Source organism: Corvus cornix, chromosome 2 (genome assembly GCF_000738735.6).
Source record: "Corvus cornix cornix isolate S_Up_H32 chromosome 2, ASM73873v5, whole genome shotgun sequence".
NCBI classification, from domain to species: Eukaryota; Metazoa; Chordata; class Aves; order Passeriformes; family Corvidae; genus Corvus; species Corvus cornix.
In genome coordinates, this window is record NC_046333.1 from 33655520 (window position 1) to 33670999 (window position 15480).

Below are 15480 nucleotides of genomic sequence, written 5' to 3' on the forward strand. Positions count from 1 at the left end.
GTTCCTTGTAAGGTGAGTCTTGTTAGAAGCTGTGGGACTGTACCTTGTTGGTGTCATTCTGGGTGTTGCTAAGCAACATGAAGTGCTTTGAATGGAGATACAGAAGATCGTGGAGGAATAAAAAAACGAGACCTAGAAAAAGCATGAAAGGGAGTAAATGTGCCAGTACATCCTGCAAAGAAGCTGCGAAGTATCAGCTGGGAAAAAGACAGAGTATAAGATCATGGAGAAAGAAAATGACACTAAGTGAATTAGAAACTTGATTACGTACTTCATATTCAATCTTTCCATATTCAAACTTTTCAGTTCTTTGCTTGAACAACTGATAGCAGTTTTGGCCCCAAGTGGGACAACTAGTGGCAAGAGAATAACGGCCTGGAAATAAATGTGATGCTTAAGAAAAATTAGGAAATGACACCACCATACCATTAATAAAACTCTATGTGTTGCTGGCAGCTAAACAACGAAATGGCAGGGCACTTTCACGCATATGTTATCTACTCTACCCCAGGTCATGGCAGCAAGCCTGACAGAGTTCAAGAAGTGTTTGGGCAATGCTCTCAGACACATGGTGTGTTTTTTGGGGTTGTCCTGTGCAGGGCCAGGAGCTGGACTCAGTGGTCCTCACGGGTCCCTTCTGCCTCAGGATGTTCTGTGACTCTGTGGTTCTGATTCTACTCTAATTTTGCTTCATATGTTCTCTGAGGTTGTAAGGAAAACATGCTAAAATATCACTTTTTTGGAATGGGTATGGTTCTTCCATCACATCTTGCATTGATCCATACCAAAAATACGTTTCTCGTTGTCCAACGCAAGAATGTTCATCGTAACTGTATTAAAGCTTTCCACCTGAAGCAATGCTGGTGTGACTGCATGTCCCAGGCTGGGTCAGGTCACTGCTGTAGACAAGACTACGTGCTGGAATGCTGTGGATGGCATTCTGCTCTACATTGCCAATGCTTCCTCACTCAAACACTTTAATGACTACCTACATAATCTTCCCTTTTTTTGTGCCTATCTTCATTGTTTCCGAAGTTTCACTCCATTTGTCTTTGTCATTGAAAATTAATCATTCTCAAGATTTGTTCTTTCTCACTTGGTATGTCCGTCTTCCCTTCTCTCTTCCCATAGCATGTATTTATCTTGACATTTTCTGCCTTCAGATTTCCCACAAGTGTCTTTTATTATCAAGCCCTAAAAAAAGTACTTCAGGAAACTGTGCTGTCAGTTTCTTCTGCTTTTCCACTCTGCATCCCACCCATTCAGACTGTACCTCTCATGCCTTTGGTCTGTGACACTTCTAGGACAAAGATGAACAGGAAACCTTGTGTTGAGGGTGAAACCCAAGTGAAAAGTTGTCTCTCCCACCAGTTCTATTGTCACAGGACTTCTTCCCCACATCTGCCCCAGACACTGAGCAAGGGCCCTCAGTTATTTTGTCTTCTGGTAAATGAAAAGCAGAGCAATTTGAAGAGTTCCTTCCTCCTTAATTTCTAAAAGTCCTGTCTCTGAATCACCCTCTACTCATGCACCTGCCCAAAACCCTCTCTCGTGTATTATGGGAACCCTCACATGTAATTTTTCCCACATATCCTCAACTGAAATGTTAGAATGTATCTCATCCTGCCTTGTGCTCTAACCAAAGGTAGGTGTCTCACAGCCAGAGCAGAAATGATCTCACTTAGGAGTGGATCAGCATCTAAAGTTACACTTGGCTCAGGTATGCAACCACAGGGCCAAAACCCATTACTTTTCAATTAAATCTCAGATTCCACAGAGAGTCAACATGGTTGCCCTGGATGATGGCACATGGGAAAGTTGTATGAGCAGTGGATCTGGCAGATTTTTCAAGTGTTGGTCTAGTAGCCTTCTGGCTTTACTAGTTAACAGCTGAGTGACCAGGCTAACTCACCACAGCCTTCCTTTTGTAAGATGATAAATGCGTACAGCTCAGACTGGGGCTTGTGAAGTTCAGGCCTTATGAAAACTTGTCTGTGTCCCTCTAGATGGGGACAAAATAATATTTATACTTTTCATACTGGTAGTGAAAGGATTAATGAGGTAAATCCCATACGGCATTTTGAATGTGTGAAGCACAATAAAAATGCAAAGCATGAACATGATTTTATTCCTTCTGTGTTTGTTTTTGCACTGAAGGGCATGTATAGAGCCTTGTGTTGCTCAATTAAGGTATTCTGCACAATTTATCCAGGCAATAGCTGTACTTTGGAAATGTTTTTCCCATTGATAGGTGTTGCTGAGAGCAGACATATTAAAACAAATCATTACTAAGTGATGAATATTACTGGAAGAGTTTGTAATTAATCCAAAAGAATTTGAAAGAATTCCCCAAAGTGTAAGAAATATTTTTTAGGAGGTGAAGATATGAAAGATTTGGTATGGAGGTAGCTGGTGGAGATTTAATCATGGGGCTATTTCATTTCTTTTCTTGCACTTTGTGTTTCATCACATTTTCTCTGGAGAATATGAGATGTGCCTAATTATGCCAGAAATGTAGTTGCTCCTAAATGGAAACTGGAAAGTACTTTCTTCAGGCAATACTTAGTATGAATTCTTGAGATTTTTTTCATTTCCTCCAGGACATGTAAAGCATTTAATGATGCAGGGTCACATCATTTTCTTAACACAGAGAAACCCACTTTTGGGGCATGATGTTTATATGCAACACCTCATCTAGTCCCTAAGACGAGCATTTCCCATGGCACCTCAATTCCCACTATCTATTTGTAGGATCACTTAGGGGCTGAGAATGTGAAGACTGATGTCTTATCCCTCTGTACTCTACCCCAGCCACACATGTGCTTTCCTTCTTTCCTGGACACACAGTTATGGTGGCTATTACTGTGAATAAATTTACTGCAAGCCCATGCAAGCAGCAGTTTCTCACAAAAACTGCTATAGCTGTACATGTATGTAATGTAGCTGTTCATGGAGAAGACCACTGTCAGCAGACCTCTCATTCCTCTTGCTCATTTGGTTGCATTCCATGCCTGTGGAGTGCTCCTCAGCTCCATGGCTGTGGACCCTCCTTATAGGTCCATGTGGGGCAGCTAAGGAAAACCATATCCTCCATTTTGGAAATGAAATGAGGCTTGGTCTAAAAGTCATTTTGAGCAGAAAAGATCTTTAGCTGAGCTTTCCAGGAGTGTCTGTGCATTATATGAGCCATGTACTGAAGTCTTTATCCCATACTCAGAGTTTTCCAGGCTTTTTTGGCTTGCTTTATTTTTTTTTTCAGAGTTTGACTTTTTTTATTTTTTTCAGAATTGACTGGTTATTTTTTTTAGAATTTATGGATGCTACCTGGGAATACTTCTTTGCCCTGCATATAAAATGTAATTTCCTAGGCTTTGCTCTAGCTATCCTTATGTTAGAGTGGATTGCCTATGACAAAACCCATCCTCCAAAATGTCACTTACTTATCTCCATTTCTGAAACAGAGACTCATATCCTCTCCCCATGAGATCCCCATTGTTAAAGGCATCAACCCATGCTGGTTTAAGACAGAAGAATACAACTCTTATTTTTTTCCTACAGCTGGAATTTTTCATGCCTGTGACAATTCTGAGTTCCCTGAATTCATCCAGTGAGATTGATAATGGTGATGCCCAATGCTAACTGAAGTGCCGTGGGTGGAATGGGTCAGAGAGATTTACTCTCCTCCCACACACGAAGTGCAGAAAGAAAACAACAGTAGCTAATCTGTTTTCCTACATGTGCAGAGCACAGTGAAGCAGAAATCAGAGACTTTACCTGTGTAAGAAAAACAACCCCCCTGAAGGACAGATGCTGAATGATCCAGTTCTTCAAAAACAAGACAGGAGCCTTTTCCTGTGCATGTAACTCCTGCCAATTGCCATGAGAACAGCCCCCCCTTAACTGCATGATTAGAAAGTCTTTTAGCATAGTGACAGGGATAGGATCACTTTTTGAACATTTCCCAATTAATTTCATCAAATTGACTGTGATTCATCTGATAACTGCACTATCTTTAATATCTTTGTGTCAATCAAGTGGTCTCTATTGCTATGTTTCTTTTGTTAAATATAAAAAGATAATGCGAAATCTATGAGGATTAATAGTGTTAATGACATTTCTGACAAAAAAACCTGCTTAAAATCACAGTTAAATCCTTCTAACAATGATATTCAGAGAGCTCATAAGATGGAAAACACCAAAGTTAATACATTTCTGTAATATGTTTAAAATACCAGAATCCTCAGTGTTGAGGACTACAGATAGACTGGAGCAACAGAAAGCATTCACAGCAAGTTCCCAAGCATGTGTTATCTGCTATTGCCTGGCAAATAATCATTGTGCTTAGCTGCTTCCTAATATCTTCCAATCCCACACTCACAGTAAAACCAGTTACTCATGACAATGCACATAAAATATTTTCAAACTACTACTCTGAGTTCTTCAATGATAAAAGCATATTTCATCTACCCTATAAGACTGTCTTGAATATTAGGATTTAAAAGGTACAAAATGTTCTTTCACTTTGATCGTCTTAATTTTCTTGCCTTTATTTCCTACAGCTGCTGTACTGACTAGTTTTACTCAGTATGTTTATAGTTGTGGTTATTCAGGAAGCAGTGGAATATGTGAGCAATTCAGCAAAAACTTGCTACAAGCAATACTAGGCTTGGAGTTAGCACAGAAACAGTGAGCTGGATGTTTCTTTACGCTGCCTGTTGTAAAGAGTGGAGTGTGACTTCAGAGAAAAAAGAAATCAATGTTTGCTGCAATGCTTTTCAGAAATTCATCTTTATTTGTCAGTTCAAAGCACTGAGCAGTCAGTCTGGGTAAAGCATAAGGAAAGGAGGATGTATCAGCTCCTCTGTTTGGAATTTGAGGGGTTTAACTTTCCACATTACCATAGGTTTTTGTGTTATTTCAGACAACGGAAATGTAGGGGTTTGAGTTACTTCAGAGAAAGTATAGAATATATATATATGTGTGTATATATATATATATATATATGCTGAAAAAATAGATCCCATGAGAACATTACCGATGGAAAGTACCACACAGCAGCCCATGCCTCGTACTGACTCACCCCATGTGTTGCAGTATGTGCCAGTTAACCACACCGAAATGACACATCTGAGCCTTCTCCTGGGTGAGCAGCAGGGTGAAACTTCTGAGAGAGGGCAGGCCGAGGGCTGAGGGCAGCAGACACCATCGCCGCTGCAGGGTCATCCCAGTGCCACCTCAGAGGCACAATCCTGCATGTGTCCATGAGCTGTGGGCATGCAGAGCAGATAGCTGGGACAGGTCTGAGGAGGTGGTTTCCTGGTGTGGCTGCCTGGTGACAGCTGCCACGTCACGCTACCATGGCTGTTGGTGTGAGCACTGCTTCAGAGCAAGCAGCACAATCACCATGTGTTTAGGCTGGTCTAAAGAGGCACTTAGAGCTGCTCTGACTGACTCTAGTTTCCATGGAATCACAGAATTGTTTAGGTTCGAAAAGACCCTTAGATCCTCAAGTCCAACCATTAACCTTGCACCCTCCATGTTCATTGCTAAACCATAGCAGTAAGTGCCACATCTACAAGTCTTTTAAATACCTCCAGGAGCAGTGACTCAAGCACTTCCCTGGGCAGCCCATTCCAATGCCTAACAGTCCTTTCTGGGAAGAAATTTTAACTAACATTCAATCTAAACCTTCCCTGGTTGAGGCCATTTCCTCTTGTCCTGTTGCTTGTTACTTGGGAGAAGATGCAGGCTCCTACCTGTCTACAACCTCCTTTCAGGCAGTTGTAGAGAGTCACAAGTTTTCCCCTGAGCCTCCTTTTCTCCAGGCTAAACCACCCCAGTTCCTGCAGCTGCCTCCCATAACACTTATGCTCCAGACACTTTCCCAGCTTCTTTGCTCTTCCCTGGACTCAGTCCAGCAGCTCAATGTCTTTCTTGTAGGGAGGGGACCAAAACTAGACACAGGATTCAAGGCGTGGCCTCACCAGTGCTGAGAACAGGGAGGTGATCACTGTCTTAGTCCTGCCATGATCAGTCATGCTGTTATGTTTTCACTTTGTTAGTTACTCGTGGGAGCCAGAATTTTTAAAAAGCGTTTCAATTGAGCAAGATTTTCTGTGGTTGTTTGCACCTTAAGGTGCTGTGCAAGTGGAATCCAAATGCCATGGCTGAAAGACATTTGTGTTTACATTGCCTGTTCCAGACTCCAGGTTTCTTGCATTCTCAAGGTTTCACACTTCTTTCCCTAAGTTGTTTTTCCCCATTGGTGGTTTGTCTGCTACATCCCAGTGTGACTTTGATGGTTTCCTGTTTTCCTTGACGTACGTATCAGAATATTCCATGCATAATATTTTTGGGTAAAAGTATATTCTTGTAATGTATTTCATTGGACATCCTGAATTTTCTTTTCTCTGAGGGCCTTTTTGAAGATGATGGCAACCAACTACTACAGTTGTTCTTACAGAAGAATCCATTCCTGTCTCTAAGTTTGTTAGGCGAGCATTGCTTGTGCCCAAAGGTCTGAGTGATTAGAGGTAACATGACTGGTATTTTAATTCAGGAGTACATCTGGTTATACTCTCTGTGCACAGATATTTATGCCTCATGTCATTAATAACCAGTAATAGTGTCTAATAAGGTTACGTTTATGTGTACATTATACTGAGAATGGCATTTTAAAAGCAACCTATGCCTTGTCTTAAAGGTCACAGTTGTAATCAGATTACCTTCTGCATATTGAGAAATGGAAAAAAATTAATGTATGAGATGGATAGAAAAAGCATGTGTTTGAATAATAATTGGAGACAGCATTAATGAAAGCTGGGCCTCTGTGAGGAAATACCCAGTATATGAATGGTAACATGATTCACACACAGTTGACCTGTGAGAGGATGTAGGCAGTGTATGACTTTACCACAGGCTTTCCAAGTGCTAGCATGACTACACCTCTCTGTAAACTTCAGCAAGCCCATTCTGATGTGCTGCACATACAAGTCAATACCAAAGCTGTGTCCCAGCAGAAAACCCAGCCTGTGGCATCATGATGGAACCCCACAGGAACCCCACAGAATTTTCAGCTGCACGCTTCCAGCTTACCACAGTGCAGCTTAAGAGGTGCACTGCCATTGCTGCACTGTTCTGAAGGAGGTGTCTGACTACCCCACTTCTCCTCTTGCTCCAAAATGTCAGGGCTATTCTGAGCCAACCTATGGATCCCAGGCATTCGAGCTGCAGTTGGTCACCAGCCCCTAGATTGTCCTTGGGGGGCTGCTGGGATGCCTTGACTCGGCTTAGCCCAGCTCTTGGCTGCTGTTATGCTCCAGATTCTTGCTGCTGGTCATTGTTTTAGTCTCCTGCTTTTAAACTCTGCGTGCTGCTTCTGCCTCTGAACACCCCAGCTTTGACCTGCTTCTCTGTTCTCAGCCACTTCACCTGATCTTGCTTGATCCCTGACTGCATCCTCCACTATCTCCTCTGGCCATCCCATTCCTCTGACCTGACTCTTGGGATATGAGTTTTTCAGATGGGAGGCTTGGAAAATGGAAGGACTTGCTCCTTTAGAGCAGATAGCTGCTCTCTTCTCTACCTCATCATGAGTCATGATTAATTTTGAATGTAAATAATTCACAAAGTTAAAAGGAGCAAACAAGACATTTAGGTAGCCACTGCAACTAAAATGAGTGATTTTTCACTCAAGTACATCAGAGAAGAATGGGACTGTATATATCTTGTTTTCTCAAGGAAGACAGAGACTCACAAAAATAAAGATATTCACAAGGCACATCTTTGTTTGCTCTACAGAGATGGGTATTTGCTTTAACACCAGTGTGATTTATGATGTAATCACAGTCTAATGATGCCATCAAAGACTGGCCTGTGCAATGAGCAAGTGACTCATTGGCAAGTTAAATAGCAGAAAAGGAATGAAAATGTGCATTCACCAGTTGTCCCATTAATGCACAGTGGCATAAAGCACCATGAACACCTCAGTATATGCAGGCCCAACAGACTTACCCAAATCAGTTTTATTACCTCAGTACGTGTGTGCTTTAGCCTGCATACCAAATCCCTGTGCCAGCTTTCCTCCCGGGAGCAGAGCTATGTCCTGTCATGCTCTGCTGGCTGTTTCCCTCTCCACACAGTCCAGCTGCCCACGGCAGCACCCACATGTGGCTGGCTGGGTGCCATCCTCCCCACAGCCCCTGCGTACTTATCCATGATCATCCTGTTTCCAAGACAGCAACAACAGCTATGACAATAACTGTGTCCAGAAATTATCACCTGTTTGTCTTTAAAGACCTGCTTTTTAACTGTTTATAGTGAATTAGGAAAGGATGGATGTTGTGTATTACAGTGCTATTAGCCTAGTAGGAAAGATGTTAAAAATTGCCATAAGTCTTTCGTTGTGTAGTCCCTCAGCCTCTAGAACAATCGCCACCAAACATTTATTTCTTTAATGAAATGTCCTTTCTTCTCTGGTTGACTCTTTGTAACACAGCAAGAATTGAATCCTCTGTGTGATCAATAAATAACAAGGAATTATTCCCTTGTAACCACTCTGCTTCTAATGCTGCAACCCCAGTGGTTTGTTTCTCCTGATTTGCACTAGAGAAGTTGAGGTCAGAACCTTTTTGTTCTCTAGCAAGTAAGAGCAAGCTCTTCCAAATGTAAAAAAAAGTGCCCCTGGCTGTCCCTAGCAGTTGGTAAAATGTCAGGGGACAAACTGTCCTGGCATCCTGGGGATGCCCGTGAAATCTAGAGAGGAGGAGGCTGGTGGGGCTCCTGCAGCCAGCTATCCCTTATCCTCCCACCGCAGCAGCTGGCTGACCAGGAAATCTCCATCTACAGGCTGGAGAAGGATCGGCGGCAGTATGAAATTACTCCTGGGTACAGGCAAACCAAGTGATTCCCCATGGCTGAGCTATAAATTAGTCTCTGCAGCCCGCCAGCATAACCTGCCTGCTGATAGCTTATAAATAAGTCAGCTACAGAGCAGGGTTAATATTTACCTACACGTCTCAGACAGGTGGCATTCTGAAGACGAAAAGTGTTACAGAAGTGCTGGAGTAAGTTATCATTAAGCCTCTACACTGGCATATTTACTCACCTCTAATAGCTTACAGAGGTGCAGAAATACAATTAAACTAGAAGAAATCTATAGTTTCTTGCCTCCTGATAACACCTCATCTTCTCATGTATTGATTTGATGCCTGTGCTGGAGGTGTAATGTATATTTTCCGTGTTTTACAAGTACCACTGTGCTGACCTGATTTCTGTGTACTGATTATGGCTGTTTCTTTGCTCCTTTGGGTGGTATTTATTTATTGTTTCTGATACAATATAGGGAAGCTTACCAGAGTCTCAAAGGCAGGGTGGCTTATCCATAGCTCAACGTTCAGAGTGTTTCTGTAAGCAAAATGTGTAGTGGGATTAGACTTTCTGGCCAGTAAAAGTATCCTTTATTATACTTCATAAAGAGATCACTAAACCCAACCTTTAGCCCTTTTGAGTTCAGTGGTTTAGAACAGAGATGGGCAAAGCACAGTTATCTCCATTTGCTCTGGCTGGAGAGATTTTTTCCTTTCCACGTGATACAGCTGTTGCAATTTGCCTTTATGTCTTTAATGACAATAATAATGTACTAATGTACACCCTTTATTACTGCTTATCATTAGCCCTTATGAGTATCCCTGCATCTTTATTACAGGCATTATCAAATGAAAAGGAAAAAGGAGCGCGCGTGCGTGCGTGCGTGTGTGTGTGTGAGTTCACTGCAAGGAGGACAGTTGTGGTGCTGGCCTTTCCTGTGGGTAATACTGGAATAAAGAATTATGTAAAAAGAAAGAGGTGCATATCTGGAACAGAACTCAATATGTTGAAGAGAAGGTATTATTTTGAGAGTCATTTAATTTATTACCTTCTGACAACTTAAGCTGTAATTTTTCTTTGATTATATATAACCTGGCCATCAGAAACTTGTTCTCCACATCTCAAAACCCACGATGCTGCACAGACATCTGTGCTGTGCCATCAGCTTAGAGTGTAAGAGAAAACCTGCCCTTCACCAAGGTAACGTTCCCTCTTTCTCTCTTCCCCTTGTCCTTCTGAAAGGATTCATAGGAAGCTGGTTCCAGGGCCAATTCCCAGCACATGACAAGAGGAAACAGGGACATTTATATTCTTCATAAACATATGGTCTTTCTAACATGGTCATTGGCACTCATAGGGAAGTGCCACAACTGCTAAGTATGATCCTGGTCATAGCACTAATTGGATGCAGCAGTTCAGCCTGCTCCAGGGTTTGCTCTTTGCCTCAGCAAATGAGGATAAGGGGGGTTAGCAGCCTCTGGCACCCCATCCCACATACGTCGTTCATTTGCAAACTTTAGTGTTTATGGCTGTGAGAGCAGGAGCCAGTTTGGAAGTGCTGGATGCAAGAAACAGGTTGCTTTGCTGTGGATGAAAAGCACGAGGTGTTGTGAAAGCACTATTTTAGATGTCTATTTTAGGATGAGATGATCAGTGCTCTGTAAGTGACTGACTCTTTCTTTTCACTGTTATGGATGAAACTGAGATGGAGTATTTACATGGTAGATGTCTATACATGCCTAGATGAATCCCACCCTTAAAGGCAAATTTTAATGCCACCAAGTGTAATTTAAACCCATTATTCCTTGTCCTTTTTACCACATCCTTTCCCCAAACAAACAGTCCCTTCCTGCTTATAGCTACACTCGAAGTATTCAATCTTTCTCTGTCACTGTTCAGTGCTCTCTTTGGCTAAAATCCCACATCTTTCCATTTCTCCTTGCAGGTTTTGTTTTCCAGACTTTCAAATTTGCATCATCAGGGATCTCTTGTGCAGGTTGTCCTTCCTGAGCCAGTCCGTCCTGGGGTGTTACAAGCTCTGTAGGCTTCCTGCAGAGCTGCACTACCTTGGTACAGCAGATGGTCCTGCCACTGTATCTACCTCACAGGCACTGCTTGGAACCCGAGCAAACCCCTTAACCTTTGGTGCCTCAGGCTTGCCCCCTCTCTCTCTACATGCTATTTAATATAATTTTATGAAGAATGGAAAAAGAATAGAGTATAACAGGAATTATATCCTATGAAGAATAAATTGCCTCCTGTAAGCTCTGGATGGAATTCAGAAGCATGCTCTGTGGAGATACGTCTTTTGGAAGTGAGAGGAGATTCATCACCAAACACGTAAAGATGCAGAATATTCTGTTTTCTCATCATCTAACTTTTGTTAGATGAACCCCATCTTGAAAGTCCAGATCATATCTGTTCTGTTCTAAAATAGCCTACAGCAAAGCACTAGAAGAAAATAATTGATTTGGCAGGTCCATTTTCATGCCATACTCAATTCCAGCATTTCCTGAAGGGTCTTCAACTAATAATATCTTAAATTTATACTGAATACTTAAAAGGGAAGGAGCTGGGAACAATGGATGTCCTATTTGTGTGAAGTCCCACAAACATCTAATTACTGGACTGTGGGTTTTCAGAGACCTATTGTTTGATCCATGAAGACACTGAGAAGTCATTCCTTCCTCTAAAACTTCACTGGTAGAGACAGGAGCCTTGCTTGAACGTCGGAAACAGCACATATAACACCTTTGTTAAACTAGTTTCCATGGTAACAATTTCATGTCACTGAACATCATTAAAGACAATAAGAAATATGAACTATTCAGTTTGCTTGTGTTTAGAGTTCTATCGACGTCCGTTTCTGAATATCTGTTCTCCTGGAAGAAAAGACTCAGGGCAAAACAACGGATGCTGGAGGTGTAGTTTCTTTGCTGTCACATTATTATCAAGCCTTTCCTTTGATATTTCAGCTTGGGATTTCAGAAAAAACTCTGTAAATATGAGTAGGCATGGAAACGTGGCACAGATATTTCTGTCTCTAACACAAAAATAAAGCAACTAAAGATGACTGCAGTTAAGTGGCTTGTCCAGAGGGGAGTAAAGGCAAAGCATGAGGAGGCTGAGCAAGAAACTACATGCTGTGATGACTTGCCTCCCCCGTTTAGCCTCCTTGCCAGAACATGATGGTTCCACTTCATGTTAAAGCTGGATAAGCACTGTCAGGCTCCTTTGCCACCTGCCCCTCTGGCACAACTTTAAAAATGAAAACCCTGGCAAATCTCAACACATGTGAGCAGCTTAACTCTTCTTACAAGAAGCTCTAGCAATAAAATGGAGTGAGACGCACTAGTAAGAAAATTCAGCAGTTGTCTGTAATTTTCTCCGTGCACTGGGTGGGGTTTTTTAGCTTACATGATTAACATTTGTTTTCTTACCCAACAACTTTTTGTGTACTACACTCTTCTCTCATGGGCAGCATTTGTCACTCCTTCTGCTAGGGCAAGATTGCAGCCCCAGCAATAGGAACAAACTATGTTTTGGCTCTGGCTCTAAAATCACACTGGCTTCTACATGAGGCTGTTCCAGCAGCCTGAAGGTCTCCTGTGGCACATCACCTGTAGGGACTTGCACAGCATGGGGAAAACAACCTTAAAAACTAGTGCTGAGGAAAGCAGTCAGTAAGAAGGATTTGTGAATGCCTTCTCTACCTGACAGCCATAGCAAGCTGAGAAGGGTCTTTCAAAGTGGGAGGACAACTGGGGAAAAAAAGTCTGTACATTTTTTGTGTCAGAACCACTCCCACAGATTCAAATATTTCGCATTTTTATATTTGCAGGTTTGATATTTGTAGATATGATGCTGGCAACCCATGTTGCTCCAGTGTGTTAGATTGGGGTGTGAACTATATCCAGAAGGTGCAGAGTGTAGACTTCAGAAGACAAATGGTTCACCAGCTGAGATATGTGTTCAGGATGCTGCCATCCTATGGCAAATAGCTAATTGGCTGCTATCACCAGCAGGATGCCTGAACAGAAATCAAAGGAAGGATAAGTGTTTCATTTTTCCCTGGTGGAAAGCTGTTTGGGGGAGGAGGAAGTAATGCACTGTGTTACTACAGGATTATAATGCAATAAAGAAATATCCCTTTTGGATGGACCCTAAAATCAAGCATTGTTTTCCACACCAAAATAAAAGGCTGGGAAACTGTGTTTCAGGTTAAATGAAAAAAATTATAAAGCATTTCACAGAGGCCTTCTGCAGCTTCTGCTGCAGCCTGAGCAGCAGGAGGTGGAACACAGCTGCGAGGAAGCAAGAAGAAAGGTGACATTCCCATTTCTTTAAAAAGTTCCAAAATTATTCATATTCAGGTACAGTACCATGCTTTTTCTTCTGGATACTGAAGACTGACAGAGTCATGATAATTCTTCTCCCTTCCCAGAGGAGCCTAGCGTTTTGGGGCATACACCCTAGTGGTGGGAGGAGGAAGTTGGACTCCCTCATCTCTGAGTGGAATGCTGTGTCTCCAAAATTCACTTCCTTAAATATACACGAAAATACTTGACATTACACTAAGTCAGCAACTCCCTAACCTGGTGGTGACAGCCTCGGTGGGTGAAGGGCGAGTGGGTTCCAACTCATGGAGCAGTAAGATGTGGATTTTCCCACAGCACCGCCAAATCTAGTGAAGGATTTGACATTACCAAGTGTTTTCCTCTGTTTCCTTTAGCTTTACAATGCTGCAGCAGAATGAAACACCAACATCTCAAAACAAAATGATCTGACATTTTCAAAGCATTTTTTTTCTGCCTGAATTATTCAAAACATTGAACATGAAACTTCAATAAGCATAGAGGCTCCTAAACTGTCTCTCACTGACAAAAAAAATTATTTGCTACAAAAATCAATTTAGGTACCCACTAGGATTGATGAGGCATGAAAAGTTCCTTACATTAGTATTCTGATTTGTAATTTTTCAGGAAAAAAACCCTAAAAATAATTTAGCATTGCAACTTAATTTTTAAAAATAACATTCTTCCTGCTGGAATGAAAGGAAATCCAGAGACTTTGAAATGAGGGAAACCTCAACCACAACCCCACTTCCAGCTTTTTCAGCTAAGCCCTGAGTATTTTTCCAGTTCCAGGGCAAGCAGTTCCCCAGGTTACTGAACTGTTTTGGTCAGTCCAGGACTCCTTCCCTGGCTGTGTCTGCCTTATGGAGCTGAGCAGAGCTGCTTCCAGCAGGGATCTTGGGAGTCCCAGATTTAAAACAAACTCCTTTACAAGCTGCAATGCTGCTTGCTCAGAAAGCGGTTGGCTGAACTGACAGAAACCCAGGATGAAATAACTTGCACAAAACTTTGGATTTCAATTATCAAAACGTTTTTCATCTGACTTTTTTTCCAATGACCTTTTAAAATGAATTCAGCCTTCTTGGCACATTTATTATCAGTGAGAAAAACAGCCTTTACCTTTGAGCCTACCCATGATATTTTCCTTCCCTTTTTTCACTTTCTCTGCTTCACTCTCTCTTTTAAACCTTAGCAACCCTCCTATCTTTTTCCTCCTCTTGCAGCAAAGCCCAAATCTGAGCAAAAATATGCCTCATTCTGTTGGTGCAACCTGGGACCTTATCATTTACATGGGCATGAACTATGGTGTCATCTGACACTGGCACTCATTTCAGATGAAAAAGTGATGCAAAGGAGGAGGGGGTGGGCATTGCTGTTTCAAATGATGTACATCGCATCAGATGCCTTTTCTTTCTTTTCAAAAACTCAGTGTCCTTTCTCAGACCTAAAAAAGTTTTGTCTAAACCTCCTTTCTACTTTGAGGAAATTAAAAGCTGTGACTAAGGCTTGTCTCTATCTAAACAACTCAAATCATTCTTTAATGAAGAGAACCAAAATCTTGTCTCTTTGTTTTCACACAGACTTCAGTTCAAAGGAACTTGCTTGAGGATAGCATTTAATTGACCTCAGTGATGGAGCACTTGGAGGATGCCTCTTGCCTAGCAACAACCGCCAGGTAGGAAAGCTTTAATAACTGCTGGGATTTAAACACCAGGGAATGCTGTTGCACAGCTGTGATGGTTTCTGAGCAGCCCAAAAGTGAGCCAGGATGACTCCCTTAGAACAACCTTAGACCAGGGAGGCTGGCTCATAGGTTCTGAGCCGAGCATCAGGAGGTTGCACCTGGATCTTCAGGCATGCCAAACCCTGCTCTGTCCTGCAAGCTGCAAGGGTTCACACAAGCACAAAGCAGTCCTCCTTCACCCGTGAGCCCCTGCTGGGGCTCCCAGGCTCTCTGAGCCATGTAGGTCAGGTGTGGTGGCTTTCAGCTTTGCACATACAGATTGGAGGTCAGGCTGGCTACTCGATGCAAATGGCTTGCAGAGAATTATGTGGAAACTTGAAATTTCAGGTGGTAACCAGAACTGTACCTTTTCGGTAAATAAGCAACTGTTACCTGGCCAGAGTTCATTTTATGCAATAAAGCGTCTTAAGTGACTGACCAACCAAAGGAAAAAACACAGAAAAAAGGAGTTAGCACTCAAGTTTAACCAAATTATTTTGACAAAACCTTTTTTCTGCATCTTCAGGTCCTAGG